Below are 14,514 nucleotides of genomic sequence, written 5' to 3'. Positions count from 1 at the left end.
GAAAATGTCACATTGGCCCCACTTGGCTATGATGGCCCTTGAATGAACCCCATTATCTTAGGATCCACAATACTTTAAATTGCCATCAGCATGAAGCATCACAAGATCAGCTGTGGTTTGAATCAGGGCAAACGAAAGAATTTCTGTGCCACCATTTTCAGCATGGAAAGCTTTCCTCTAAAGTAAGATGTTGTCTGTCACTTGGCACAGCAGGGAGACAAAACTGTCAAAGAAACCATCTATCCTTATCTTTTTCCTTTGATACTTGTAACTCTGTGCTTTGCACTGCTAAAGGCTTTAAATTCTTTTCCCTTTAGGAAAAAAAAAAAAAAAAAAAGAGTGTTTTACAAGAATAAAACATTATTTGGTTTAATTCACTCTACTGGAGAGAAATTCCTCTGAAAGCTAAGTGCTGTTCTCAAGGCTACATGCACTGCAGGAGTAAAAGGTCCTATGGGCTCAAGGCTCAAATCCTTGAAGACATTTAGGTAGGTGCCTGGTTTGGTTAAGTTCAAAGGGATATTGGAGCCCAAATTCCTTTGGGATGCAGGCCTTGGTATATTCCTAACACATACAGTATTTTCAAAAGTGTTCTATGTTTAATAATTGTCAGTATTCCTCTGAGAGAAATATCACAGTTATCTAACACCATCTACGTGTATAATTTCAATAGAGCCAACAAGATACAGTAACTGTGAAAGCTCGTGTATCCTATGGATTACATTGTAGCATCCAGGGAAGTAAGTGTATAAAGAATACAGATCTTAGGTGAATCCCACAGCTGGCTGCTTTTGTAGTGGAGATAGAGTTTTTGAAAGTTGGCAAATGGCAACTGCAGAGCCTTAAGGTCCTTAGAAACTTCTGAAGAGGGACTGGTATAAACAAAGCTGTAGACTTTACTTTGGAAATCCTCCCCTATTCTTTACTGTTAAGTGTAGCTTTACAGATAATGACATCCCTATGAGAGCCAACTGATATCACATACTGCTATTTATCTTGTACTGGACATACGCTAGAAGCACGACATGATTAATTACAGGTGGCTTTGTACTGCCACAAGGAGTTTTCAAACCAGTTTTAAATATGACAGAGTGGGGCTAGAAGATAAGGAAGCACAAGCCTCAGAATTACAGAAATCATAAGCTGACACAATTAATCAGTGCGTATAGAGAGCAAACAACATTCATCTGTTGTGCAGGTATCTCCAAAGACCACCAAAAAGCAGATCATCTTAGTTCACCACTCAACTTGTGTGAAAGTCAGACCACTTGCAGAGAGGGATGGCTGGAAATAAGAACACACAACTGAGGTACCAAGACCTCCTACCTCCACCAAGGAAACTGATAGTATGGTCTTTTGATGTCAAAATTGAATTCATATTAAATCCTTCACTATTAAAACAAGTTGAAAATAGCATTTCTTGCTCTTATGGGAATACAGTAAGCATAAGAGCCATTCACAGGGAGAAATGTTTCAGCAGAAGGTTGGAACGAAGCCAGAGGCAGGGCATAGTCTCTTCCCAGCAGTCAGCAAAGCTCCTACTGAATAAAAGATTGAGTCATGGCTGTACTGGCCAAATCCCTATCACTTCCTTGTGCTACAGGACTGAAGAGCAAGAGAGTAGAAATCCAGCATTCCCCATGTTATGCAAGGAGTCTCACCAGCTCCTTTGATTGCATTGTAATCATTGGTTTAAACACTGACAATGCATCTTCGTCTTTGCAAGAACTATCTTGGTCAGCAGACGTTGTGCTAAAGTGAGAGAAGAGCCTTTCTCACCAGCACATAAGCCTCCCGGTATGAAAGTTGGGATTCTTTCCTGGACATGACTCTCCTCTGAGATTGTTAAAAACACTTTAAAGCCCAGGACTGTTGTATGCAAACTCCTCACAAATTAGAATTAGTAGTTGCCAAGCAACTTTGAAAAGATTACCATAAAAATTGTATAGAAAAATAATCACTAATGCATACAAAAAGCACTGGAGGAGTAGAAGAAAACAAGGCAGAGAGAGGAAGGACACCAGCAACACTAAATTTTCAAGCTTGACTTAAGCATCTACTGTCACTAAATGCAGTTCTGTAAACAAACCACAGCTCCATACCCATCTAAATATTTGGAAATTTTGCCAACAAACAGGAATAGCAAGCTTCTGAACCTTAACTGGAGTTCATGCTTTTGGAAAACAGCTGCTTAGCCTTCTCAGCTACTACTGTCACAGATCTGTATCTTAAACACATATTGAGATATCTCTCTCTCAGTCCATCCCATCAATCAGTCCTTAACACCTGCATTTATAGCCTCATCCTCCTTCCCCCACCCTCTAAGCCGACTTCCCTAGGGAAGACCTGGAATAAACCTAAAGGAAGTTCAGAAATGGCTAACTCAATAACTACAACACCTTTTTTAGAGATTTCTACACTCTTCTTGGAGGTTACTCAAGTTTGAATTACATATATAGGCATTTCTCATCCTCAGCTAAATCCACAACTGTTACTGCCCTATGGCCTCAGCATTACTGCCACTAAAAGGACAAATTTAAGTACATTGTAATGCACAATCTGTTCACTGGTATGCTAAAATGGTTTTAGAATGAAAGACACCATCTCATAAGACAAGGCAAAGGACAATGGGCTTCAAAAATGTTACAAACTGATTTCTCATTAAGAATCTTACTAAAAATCATTCCCAATAAAAACCAGTAATTTCTCTTGCAATAAAATTAAAAAAAAAAAAGCTTTTCCTATTCAAAGAAAGGAAATGCTTGAAACATCAAATAAAAGCTAAACGTTAAAATGGAAAGGTTACCTTTCAGTTTAAAGGCGAATCAAGACATGGATACGTACGTGTCTGAGCATGTACAAAGACTCATTGGAAGACAGAGAAAATATACATTACTGACTAAATAGCCAGGACCACAAAGTACACTGTTAAATTACACGCTTTCCAGCCAGGCAGAACAATTCCTCTGGAAGCAATATGAACAACCTGAAGCTTTTATTACCTCATTCCAATTCCTTGGGGCCTTAAAGAGAAAAGAGATACCAAGGAGTGTATCATCTGTGTGTCCTGTTTCTTGGATTTTCTGATCGTTTTGCTAAGCACACTTTGAAACAAGAGTCCATAACACACAAAACGCGTTTTCTAACACTGCAATAGAGGCATATTTCCTTGCTCCCACTTGTCACCATTAAAGTAGCATATGGTCAAAGGGGAAATGACTTTGAACCTGCCACTTAAGGACTACTGCCCTAAGCAGGGGATAATATATGCCTGAAAATAGTCAGATGCAGGAGTGCTTGAGAGCAGCATGATAGAAGAATATTAACCTGAACAAACTTCAGTCACCTCATCTCTGCTTAACTTTTATTGGTGCTGAAATTCAACAGGTTCTGAGGTTATATGGTTACATTAATCTAGATAATTTGTATTTTCACAAGAGGGCACACAAGGAGGTTAATATTTCATGCTACTTATGGGAGGACCAAATGTTAAAATCTCAAGCTTCTAGGTCCTTGGGGCTGCAGCTGTTACCAGGCTACAACATGTACAACAAAGAGGAGATTCTGCTCCCTCAGCAGAAACTAGAGAACTCAAATCAAAACAGCACAAATCAAATACAGTACCAAATCTTATTTCTTATCCTGGCAAGAACTGAAGAATCCAGGCAGTACATTACCAGCTACCCGGGTCTAAAAGGCTATGCTGGTTGCCAGCTCTTCTTGACCTGCTTCTTCATAACTTGCCAGAAAAGGAGAAACAGTATGAGGCATCTGATTTACTGTCATGCAGGGTATAAATGTTTGCTGACTGCATAAGGTATAAATTTTCCCTCTGTTCTTCATATATATTTCAAGGTGTTAAACTGAATTATCCTCAGTAAGATAAACTGTGCATAAACAGAGCATTTGTGATTATAAAGTCTGAAATAGACCATTTTGCAATGAAATAAAAGGTTGCTATTACGAGTTTCACAAAATCAGTCTCACTTGTCCAATGTCTATCTTTCTAACAGCTGGATGCTTAGAGCAGAAGTGTTTATTCTGCTTTTTCTGCTAAACCTTCTGCAAACAATTTAGCCTCTGGTGTTCTAGTTTATGCAAGAAAGAAAAGTGTCATAATACTGAGATCACTGCAGTCAGAGCTACAGATAGATTGCAGGGAATCAGATCTTTAAAGGGAAGTACAGCCTTGGTATCTAGATGGAGAAGATCAAAGAGAACCTGATAAAACAGTAAAGCCATGTAAGTGTGCAAGCCACCTGATCTCCAAAGTCAGCATTGCTTTGAGCAGGTGATTGGACCGACGACATCCAGAGGCCCTCTTGAAGCTGAATTTTCTTTGATTGTTCAATCTACATATCAACTCCTCAATGACAAAGGAACCCTTTGTGATCAACAGAATTTTGTTAAACTTGGAGACTTATATACAAATGTGTTGAGCTATCACAGTACTCTGTTTCAAAATCTTACAATACTGCCCTATTTTGACACCCGCTGCAGTTTTACATTCACATCATTGAAGAGGGGTAGCTAATTGCAGTGTGCTTACACAGAACCATTCAGAGGACAGCACAAGAAAAATCAGTTCTTAATCAGCTTCAGAAATACTTCCTAAGCAGTCATTCTATTACATCAGAATTTCAAATCATTTTAACAAAGGGAGCATATACCAACAAGAAGTGGTGCAGCATCCATAACTCCTATGAGTTGAGCTAATTTGTCAACTTAAATTTGTGGAAGCCTTTTCAGCGCATGGGAATTTAAATTATGATTATAGCAGCATGCAAGCTCTCTGCAGAAAGTTGCTGTCACTGAGGTGACACACGAGCCTCCACAACTCAGAAGGTTGGTGCTCCTGTCTCATTTCACAGTGATACAGCAATCATCTGCAATGCCAACACAGAATGAAGCCCCAAAGATGATTAGTCCCTATAGACTAAAGCTATTGTATTTGGCTGAAAAATGCTAGATTTCCTCATGCAGTTTTTACAGCTATGTGCCTCCACAGCTTCCAAAGCTCTTCATTCTTCCAGCCTTGGTGCCCAGTTTTGAGGCATGATCAGGAGAATTACTCAAAAACTCTAGCAATTATCACAAAAAATAGTTACTGAACTCCCCAGGACAGCAACGAAATGCATAGATCCTTCCTAATTATTGAGTGATATTCCACCCATCAGCAGACGGTATAAATGGCTTAACACCCATCCAAAAACCACTGGAAGGAAAAATACAACTGTACCTGAGTTGGGTGTCATAAGACAAAACAGAAAAAATATCTTAGCTGAGAATGCAAAATGGTTCAAAATACTGGTCTTAGACCTTCAAGGATAGCCCGTAATTGTTGAATATATTGTATCAGTATCAAACAATCATGCTCAAAAATAATTACTTTTTCTTAGAATATTCATACAGACACAGAGGCACAGAAACACAGATACAGATCAAAGCACCGAGAAATTTGATGCATTTGGTATCCTGTCACAGGATTTCACACACATGAGCTGCACACGAGTGAACAACGTTTCAGTGACAGGTGAACTCAGCCTCACCCCTTCCAGCTCAGAATATTAAACCGTTCCAGTCCAGTGAACCTGGGCAGTCGAGAGGCTGGCCACAGGCTGCTCCTTGGATCGGTGTCAACTGAACACAAGCATCTGAAAACAGAAATCTCCAACTGCTGCTTTTATACTCTTTTTAGTGAGAAGCAGAACAGTTGTGGACACCAAGAAGCAAGCACTGCCCGACTAATTTTAAAAGTCTAAGCAGGTCTTTTTGGAGTACAGAAGGAGACTGTCTCTAGGAAAGAGCTACAAGGGAGCAATGCTTTAATGAGGAGGGTCAGTGGTAGAGAACAAAGTGGTAGGAAAACAGTATTTTTAAACCAAGTAAAATGTGGACTGGATCAAATGCACAGTATATTTGACTTGTGATGGTATGTATCAACCCACTACGAAAAGCCAAACATAGCATTCAGACATCAGCGCTTTTAGGATTGCTGGATCCTACCAGGCATGGTAAAGAGAAAATTACCATTAGCAATGTAGCATTATTTTTAATTGACCCAAAAAGCCAGCTGTCAAAGTGTTTTCAGTCTGCCAAATGAGTTTTTAGGTGTGTGGGAGGACACCTAAGGACTTTAATATGTTTCTTACAAAGAAAATATCCATTATAGTGGAAAATAGAATGAAAACTTAATCAAATAGATGAGAGTGAGGGAAAGTCTCCAGCATATTCTGATAAATTAAAGGTTACATTCACAAGAGTATTACACTGTGTCTGTGATCAATTCCCATATTAGCTATAGATTAAAAAACAAACAAACAAAAACCCAACTCCATGCCTGTGACATACCCCATACAAAGGTACCCAAACCAAGAACCACCAACAATTATTCTGTATGTAATTTCTTCAACTATGAAGCTTAGATTGGTTGAAGAGTTGGGAGGGAGGGTCAAAATCCACCAATATAGTCAAAGATCTAAAATTAAACTATTTCCTCCACAGGCGATTTAGAAACTGGCAGTAACTTGTGACATCAGTGGGTTTTGGCATTGCAGGGTTTTGTGAACATCTATTTTTGTGAGCATAAAATGTTCCAAGAAATTTTCTCAAAATGATGGGGTCATCCTCACTGTTCCCATCTTAAAATTTTCTAGCCTCTTCTTGTAAAACAAGTGAATGAATTCATTGACAGATGCATCCTCATCCAACATTAACCAATTCTCCCACCAAGACAGAGGTCTCAAATGCTTCTGGAACAGAAGAACTTGGGCTTTCATTTTGATCATGTTACAAGTTCATGCCATACACAGGAAATACCTATGTGGGTACATTTTTCCACAGTCATTGCCTTTTGAAATTCATTCATATTTTGGAAAGAGGCCAAATATCATATACTCTTTACAAGGTTGTTTTATAAGCTAGATCAGTTCCTTGATCTGGTTCACGGCACAGCCGTACAAACATTGTGCTGGCACAACAGATGTCTGGGGGAAGGTGAGGAAACAGGCATGCTTCATGTTGTATTGCTATCAAAAACAACTTACCATGAAGTCATAGCCTCTGTATACAGACAATATACAAATAAATCCAAGATGAAGTCATTTGAAAAATTTACAACACCCTACAGACACAAAGAAGCAAAAGTTTTCTAATACCTTCCATTTTCTGTAAAGTCTATTGTTCAAAGATAGTCAACTGACAACAATTAAGAAGATTCCAAATATTAGCTTAAATGAAAAGAAGCTACACTACAAAAAAAACCAAGGGAATCCAAATGCTATCCTGTCATTACAGTCAAGAGGAAAAGCACTAGGCATGAAGGCACGATACCAAAAAATCTGACAACACTGCACATAAGAAGTGATTGGAATACAAATCTATTATATAACACTGATATTAAGCAGGGTTCCTTCTAGCCTAAGATCAGACCATGGAATGTGCTATTTTTGTTTTGTAAAAGACATGTCTATCTGAAGCCCAGAAAAGGCCACTGATACCTAGCAGGCTTTCTCTGGCAGACATAGTCCTTCCTTCAATTTATTCCTACTTGGACTACATTACATACTTTGGAAGGAGACGAACCTAGATTCTCACATTTTCAGTGAAGGAGTATCCATCTCAGTCCATTCATCACATTAGTAAAATCTTCCAATAATTAATCACTCTGAGTTAAAAACTTGCCTGTCTTCTGTAAATTTAAACTCAAATATCTTTTATTGCAAATGTTTGTTACTCAACTGAAGAGAAGGCTCTGTTGTCCATTTAATTATGTACTGTGGTCAAGACACCAGCTCACTTTATCTTGGCAAATAAAATATTATCTTTTAATTTATTGCTGAAGCAATGTTTCCAATTTTTGTAAGTCTTATGGTTCTTGTGGGAAAGAACGGTGTGGACTGGTAGCTTTTCCCCCCACCCCAACAGATTGCCTTACTAAAATCACCAGAACTGGACAGGCAGCTCTTAAAGCAGCTACCCTTGGCCAGGAACAGCTTCACTATTTCCTACTCAGAACTCCCTCACTGTAAAAGACTGTCTTTGCTCTTTCACCCATAACCTTGGAGTTTCTGGTGGATAATCAGCAAATGTAAATTTTCTTAAGAGTCTCTGTTCTGAACATGTGCCCATAATTTTGTTCTAGATGCCCAGCTTAATATTTGGTCCCAGGCCTGCTAGAATTACATCTATTTAACATGGATTTCCATTTGGAATTATATTTTGTCATAGATGACTGTAAGATATCGGTGGTGTTAGTCAACTGAAAGTATGACTGCTGGATGCTGTGTAACTTTTGTCAAGAACTCATCAAGCATAACCAAATTAAAGGTCTTACAGAAATATATTTCATCAATACTATTAATTTCATTACAAATTAAAAGTAGCTTATTTTTCACTTTAATTGACACTAATTATGTTACTCTCTTAATTTTCTATTAATAAGTCACATATCAGGTGTTCCGCTATTTTACCTGGAACTGATGTAAAGCTGAGCCAAGAAAACCACAGGTCGCTCTCTTTGCCCCCTCTGGTACATATTTAGTGCTCCACAATTTATATTATAAAAAAAACCCAACAACAAACAAAAAAAAAATATCTCAGCTGTAACACTACAGAGAACAACTCCTTGCCCACTTCTTGGGTGTTAGATATGTGGAACTACTGATTTTTAAATGTCTTTTTAGTAACTGTTATGTAGCTTGTGAATAACTGTATTTCACTATCATTATATGAATTCTTCTGCCATTTCTCATTAAGTTTGCATGTCCCAAGTTTCAGACAGAGGAGTGCCTCTAAAATACTACAATTGCACTCATAACCTAATTATGTTGATTATACTGAGATCAATTTATATAGGAGATGCATTTTTACCAGTCTTCTGTGCAATTACTCAAAATGTAGGGCTACCCACAACATATAATCATCTCAAATATGATTTCTGAGGATAACAGCTATAGAAAAGCATCTATCCTTCTTGCTGTCAACATGCCACAGTTCACAGGGTGCAGGAGCACCTCAGGGAATGGTTTAGCTGCTGTGGATTTTCCCAGCATCAAAACACATTGCTGACATAGTCCATTCCCTCAAAAGTATATACATATAACAGTAAATATACTGTTAATAAGCTATGGCTTAAAACTGCTTATTACTGATACACAGACTGCTGACTAGGAGAGAAGAAAAATATTCTGGAGGGGAACAAAGAAACACAACCTACTTACCCAGCCTGCCTACAATGACAAGCTAAGTAAAAAAAATATCTACAGAGGCATCAGCTCAAGCAGAAGGTTCAGTACAAATTACTTGCTCCTTAACCTAAAATATAAAGGGTTGTACTTTTATTTTCATTTCTGGAATGCTTAAATGCCCAAACGTGAAATACAGAAATTAAACACAGATTAATCTCTTGGAAGCAAAGTCCACCAAGTGATCTCCTTTAGCCAGAAGCAACTGATTGTACCCAATACATGCACTGGTTATATGAAAAACAAGATTTTGACTTAGATGTACTTTATATACATTAACAACATCCTCATGACTAGAATCCTACCTCCTATGTAAACTATTTCACTGCATAAAAATAATCCTGTATTTAGGTGAATATGGCACAGGATTTTTGGACTGTCAAATTGCAGGAAACACTGCTCTGCTTTGCTTCAGGTGCTAGTTATATATAATTGGACCTTTGATACATTGAGACAGTGAAAGCATTGTTCAGATATCAAACTTCATGCCCTTATTTAATTATTCTGCACCCTCAAGCATAAAATGCATTATTTACACAAAGTGTTTTTTATTCTCTATTGATAATTTCCTGATTGTACTCACTGACTACAGCTTTACACCATGAAACCTTGTTTTTAACTTGTCTATTTTCTGCAAAATAGATGTAAATTATAAGTATCCACTAAGAGAACAAACATCTCTTGAAAACTGTGTGTTTGATTACTAATGATAGAAGACTAAAAATATTCCATACCTTCTTAACTGTAATTACCACAGCAACTGTAAATCAAAATCAGCTTCAGAAGGCAGAAGGAATAAACACAGTAGAGTCCCTGCCTGGAAGACCTTATTAAGGAGGGGCAGGAAAGTTTTTGAAGTAGTTTTACTCACCTGATACTCACACTAGTTAGGATCTCTCTTCATGGTATGGCATTGCACTGTGCAGACATGCCCAGAAAGTAGCTGGTCCTAAACTAACAAAATAGATACTGAAAACATACGGATGAGTGGGAAACCCTTTTCCCATTGCATCAAAAACTTGAGGGGAAGAAAAATCCCAGAATTGGTATGAAAAAATAATCTCAAAATTCTAGAGCACCCCAACTGAAAAATTAGCATATTTAAACAGAAGTGCTCTATTTTAATAATTGTCACACATTCCATTTTTACATTTTCATATAACTAATATTCATAAAAGTTATTTAAACTGAATACTTGTGTAGAAAGTGCATAAATGGTCTGTCTGGGTATTTCTGAAACTTTCATAATTGCCTCAGGAAATCTGTGGAATCAACGCACTGTCCACTATTCAAGTTTACAGCACAGAGACCGACTTTGCCATTTTCCGTGCAATTTTTGGAGGATGGAAGGTGGAGAGAAACTGCTATCACTTCCCTTCTTTACATGGTTTTTCATAGTCTCTACCTACACCTGCCATACTTCTTTTGCTACTGCTTTATTATCTTTAAGACAGTTTCCTCTGAAGCACAGATAACTTCTTTATTTTGCCTAAACACTCATCTAACTAGGAGCAAGAAGTCTCTCACTTCAGAAAATGATTGAATTTCAATCCTGTGTTTCTCTTCCTCCTATCCATTCAGCACCTTTGTCCATTAATAAAGCCTTAATACAGTGTTTAATCTTTCATGATTTCAGGAGTTAGGAGTGATTCATTCAGACCTGAGGGTTCTTGCTTGTACTGTGCAGTGCACCAAGAATATAAACCCATTATTGTGGTGTTTGGGTTTTCCATTGTCAGATACTGCTACTCACTTACAGCTGAATTCCCCCAAAGAAAACACAGCACTTTTTTTTTTTCCCTAATAAAGAAAATGTCAAAACCCCTAATCTTAACAAGTCATTTTGGTGCAGAGTACTGCACAGTTCTTGTACGACAGCCTGTAAACCAAGTTCTGCTAATTACACGTTTAATTGTCCCCAGAAAGACTGATAGGAATTTCTTCACAAAAAAAGTTGGCTGCATACTGTAATAAAAGATATCTGAAAGTGTTACTGTAATTAAAAAGTCTTGGAGACACTGAAAAGATCATGTTGTGGCAAGCATCCAGTATACAACAACCAGACGCCAACTCTGAAACTCCTTAATATATAAAAGAATAATGGGACTGAGAGATAAATTACATCCAAACTCAATCAAGCCTAAAATTAAAAAAGCCACAAACCAAAACCAAAATACATACACCCCCAAAAAAACCCAACCAGACAACAAAACAACAAAATAAAACCCCAGCCTTTTACTCGACTTGTAAACTAAAGTTCTCACAAAAAATCCCCAACATCCCAATGCTCTGAAAAGACAGCTGCTCTGATTATAAATACAGATGAAGACCAGACATTATTTCTTAGGGAAACTATCAGAATGAGCCTTTTATGTTCATCTCATATCATCCTCTTTTCTGCTGTGCCCTTTTTGCACCAAGTCATGCCCCGCTCTCAGCCACCAATCCTCTCATGATTGCAGTTGATGAAGAGATGAGTGTTTTCACAGCACTGCGAGAGTGAGGTCCAGACAGGACACATCAGCTGACGGTCTTCAGGCTCCACCCAGATGTTTGATACACAACAGCAGGAAACGTACAGAAGCACACCTGGGTGAAAACAGGCGATTAAAACAGATTTCCTTCCTTGCCACTCAGCATCTTCAGTTAGCAAAGACTGTGCACCTCGTTTAAATTTGAAAAGAATATTTCTGGGCATTCACTATCCTTACTTATTGCTTGTCTTTCCCCACCAGCAAATGCCAGCTTATTTATACTGAGACCCTGACAAAATCTGTGCAACACCTGTCACGCTGGAGTCTTCCCCAACTTTTTCTGAGCAGAAGAGTCTGATGTGACTTGATATTATACAAAACTCACTTTCTACTCTGCTACTAAAAACTGCCATGCCAGTTAGAGAATTGCCCAGACAACAACAAAGACTGCTTGAAGACGGTAGTTCCCTGAAGAGCCACATTTTTTCACCATTCTGTGCTCCACACTGCATGGCTCTTCACAGCAGTCGCCATCGGATCTGACAACAGCAGCAGTCAGCATCCGCCTGTTACACAGGCTTCCCCTTTAATAAAGCTCAGAGTTTGAGAGCCCATCCTCAACACTGCTATACCAGGTGTGCAGAACATTTAGCTGGTGCCACACCACTAAGTTTATATGTTTTATCTGCAGACTTCCAAAGATGCAAGAGTTTTACAGAAAGTAATGCCCTTTAGACTGTTTTAATAAAATGATACTATTGCTTTTTTTAGCAGAGAATGAAATAAAGGAAGGAAAGTGGTGAACTTAAGAGAATTTCTTTCAGCATTGTACTTAAAAACACCAATGAAATAAAGACAACTCATGTAAGAGCAAGGAAGAAAAAGTCAGCATTAATCTGAAGAACAGAGGGTTTAAATAACTGACAAATGTGACCTTACAAAACTTCATACTTATAACAGTACCAGGAGCCCAGCACTGCTCATCTTCCACATACTGATCTGACCCCTTGAGAAAGCATCCGCTTTGCAATATTTACATTATTTGTAATAACTCGGGGTTTCCTTTTCCTAAACTTGTGAGTTTTCTGCTCATATCCCAGCTCCTCAGGATAAATATATTTTAGAGAGAGGATTTCAAACAAATGGAGCAAGATGCTAAGAAAATAAGATGATCAAAAAAGAGACTTACGACTAAAAAAGAAAACCACTGTAATGACTGCTGAGTGGGCCTGGGACCCAGCAGATCTGTTTCTTCTCCCAGTTTCCCATCCCATCACATTAGTAACTGCGAATTAACAGCTTCTACATAAATTACTTCTAAGAGCCAGATTACCTGATTCTTTCCTGCTGAGATCTCCACCTAGAAATGCACTGGATGCAAGTGATTACCTGGTACCAAGAACAGCCAGCACTCGTGGCAGCTGCCAGGCCGACAGGGACCAGGGCTAGGGCTCAGGGGGAAAGATTTCACTGCACCATTGTCAACTGGAATGTGCTGCTTTCTCTAAACCAGGGATTTCATGAAATTTTGTACAATGTAGCTCTTGCAAAACAGAAACAGACATCCTGGTCAGGCATTTTCAGAAGCATGAGGAAAAAGCTTCAAAATTAAGAATGGCACTACAACAGACAATGATCACATCTGCTTTTTCTCCAGGATTCCTGCATTTTAAGGGTTTCCTTGTGTAAATTATCTTAGACTGCTGAACAGTAGGGCATATTCTTCTAGACTTTCAGAGTGGGGTTTTTAATTATTATTATATTTTTTCCTCAAAAGAAGGCAATGTCAAGATCTTTGTTTTATTATAGCCACAGTTATCACTACGGTCATGTGTAACGTCAGTTCTCATTTTCACAAGGCAGTTCTGTGACAGGCCTAAACTAAGAGACATGCCAGTCCAAACAGAAACACCTACTGAGCATAAACAGACAAAATTACTTTGTCAGTGCTACAAAACCATTTCTGGCTATTTAATAAAGCTTTTTAAGAAAAAAGGCACCCTAGGACCAATGTCTTTTCATTCAAAATTCATGAGCTCTATTAATCTATCAAGTATGTATTTTTATTGGATCTTAAATAGCTCCCTGAAGGCAAGGACATTTTAAAGCTAATTAAATAGAAACCGCCACATTCACTGTACTCGGTGCTCAGCTGAGGATACTGCTTCCATTCCTAGTTACTGAGCCTTTTCCATTAACATTCTACCAAACTTTCTCAAACGACACAAATATACAAACCAATTAACAAATCAGCAGGTACTCCTTAATTTTTATACATCTACCCATTAAAAATATAATAGTACTGATTTAGGTGATGACCAGAAAATGCTTTCCAATATTTAAACCACATTTCCTCTGACATGCACAGCTTTCTAAAAATAGATATAAAAATGCCATTCCAGGGCTGACATGTCATATGAGGTTCCTGCTCTGTGTGTACGTTTATCTGAAATTCTGAGCAAAACCCCAGCATCATTTCAGAAGGTTGAGAGGACACTACTGTCAAACGCTTTCCCAGGAAGATGAATTGAACAGGTGAACTACTGAAACTGCCTTGTTAATAGTACCTATATAAAAGCCTAAAAAACACATCTTGCATATTAAAGGTATGGAATAGCTGTTGGCCATTACAGATGGAGAAAATAAAAATAGATATTTATTATTTATAGATGAGGATGGGGAAACTCATTTTTTTAATAGACACAGCTAGAATTCAAGTTAGTTTCTTTTCTTCAGTGACAATTTCACTGAGAATTTTCACTAAGATTATAAACAATGGACCATTTTGCTATGGA

The 14,514-nt window shown here is 38.1% G+C and overlaps 1 protein-coding gene across 3 annotated transcripts in view; it reads right to left on the bottom strand.

Annotated features, from left to right (window-relative positions):
* The window catches only part of GRIN2A (glutamate ionotropic receptor NMDA type subunit 2A), a 192,447-nt gene that overhangs the window by 112,964 nt on the left and 64,969 nt on the right, over positions 1-14,514 (bottom strand). The gene's annotated exons all lie outside the window — the stretch shown is intronic.

This window comes from Strix aluco, chromosome 15, assembly GCF_031877795.1.
Source record: "Strix aluco isolate bStrAlu1 chromosome 15, bStrAlu1.hap1, whole genome shotgun sequence".
Lineage (NCBI taxonomy): Eukaryota > Metazoa > Chordata > Aves > Strigiformes > Strigidae > Strix > Strix aluco.
The sequence above is the reverse complement of the archived record's forward strand: the minus strand, read 5'-3'. Positions and strand labels throughout refer to the sequence as shown.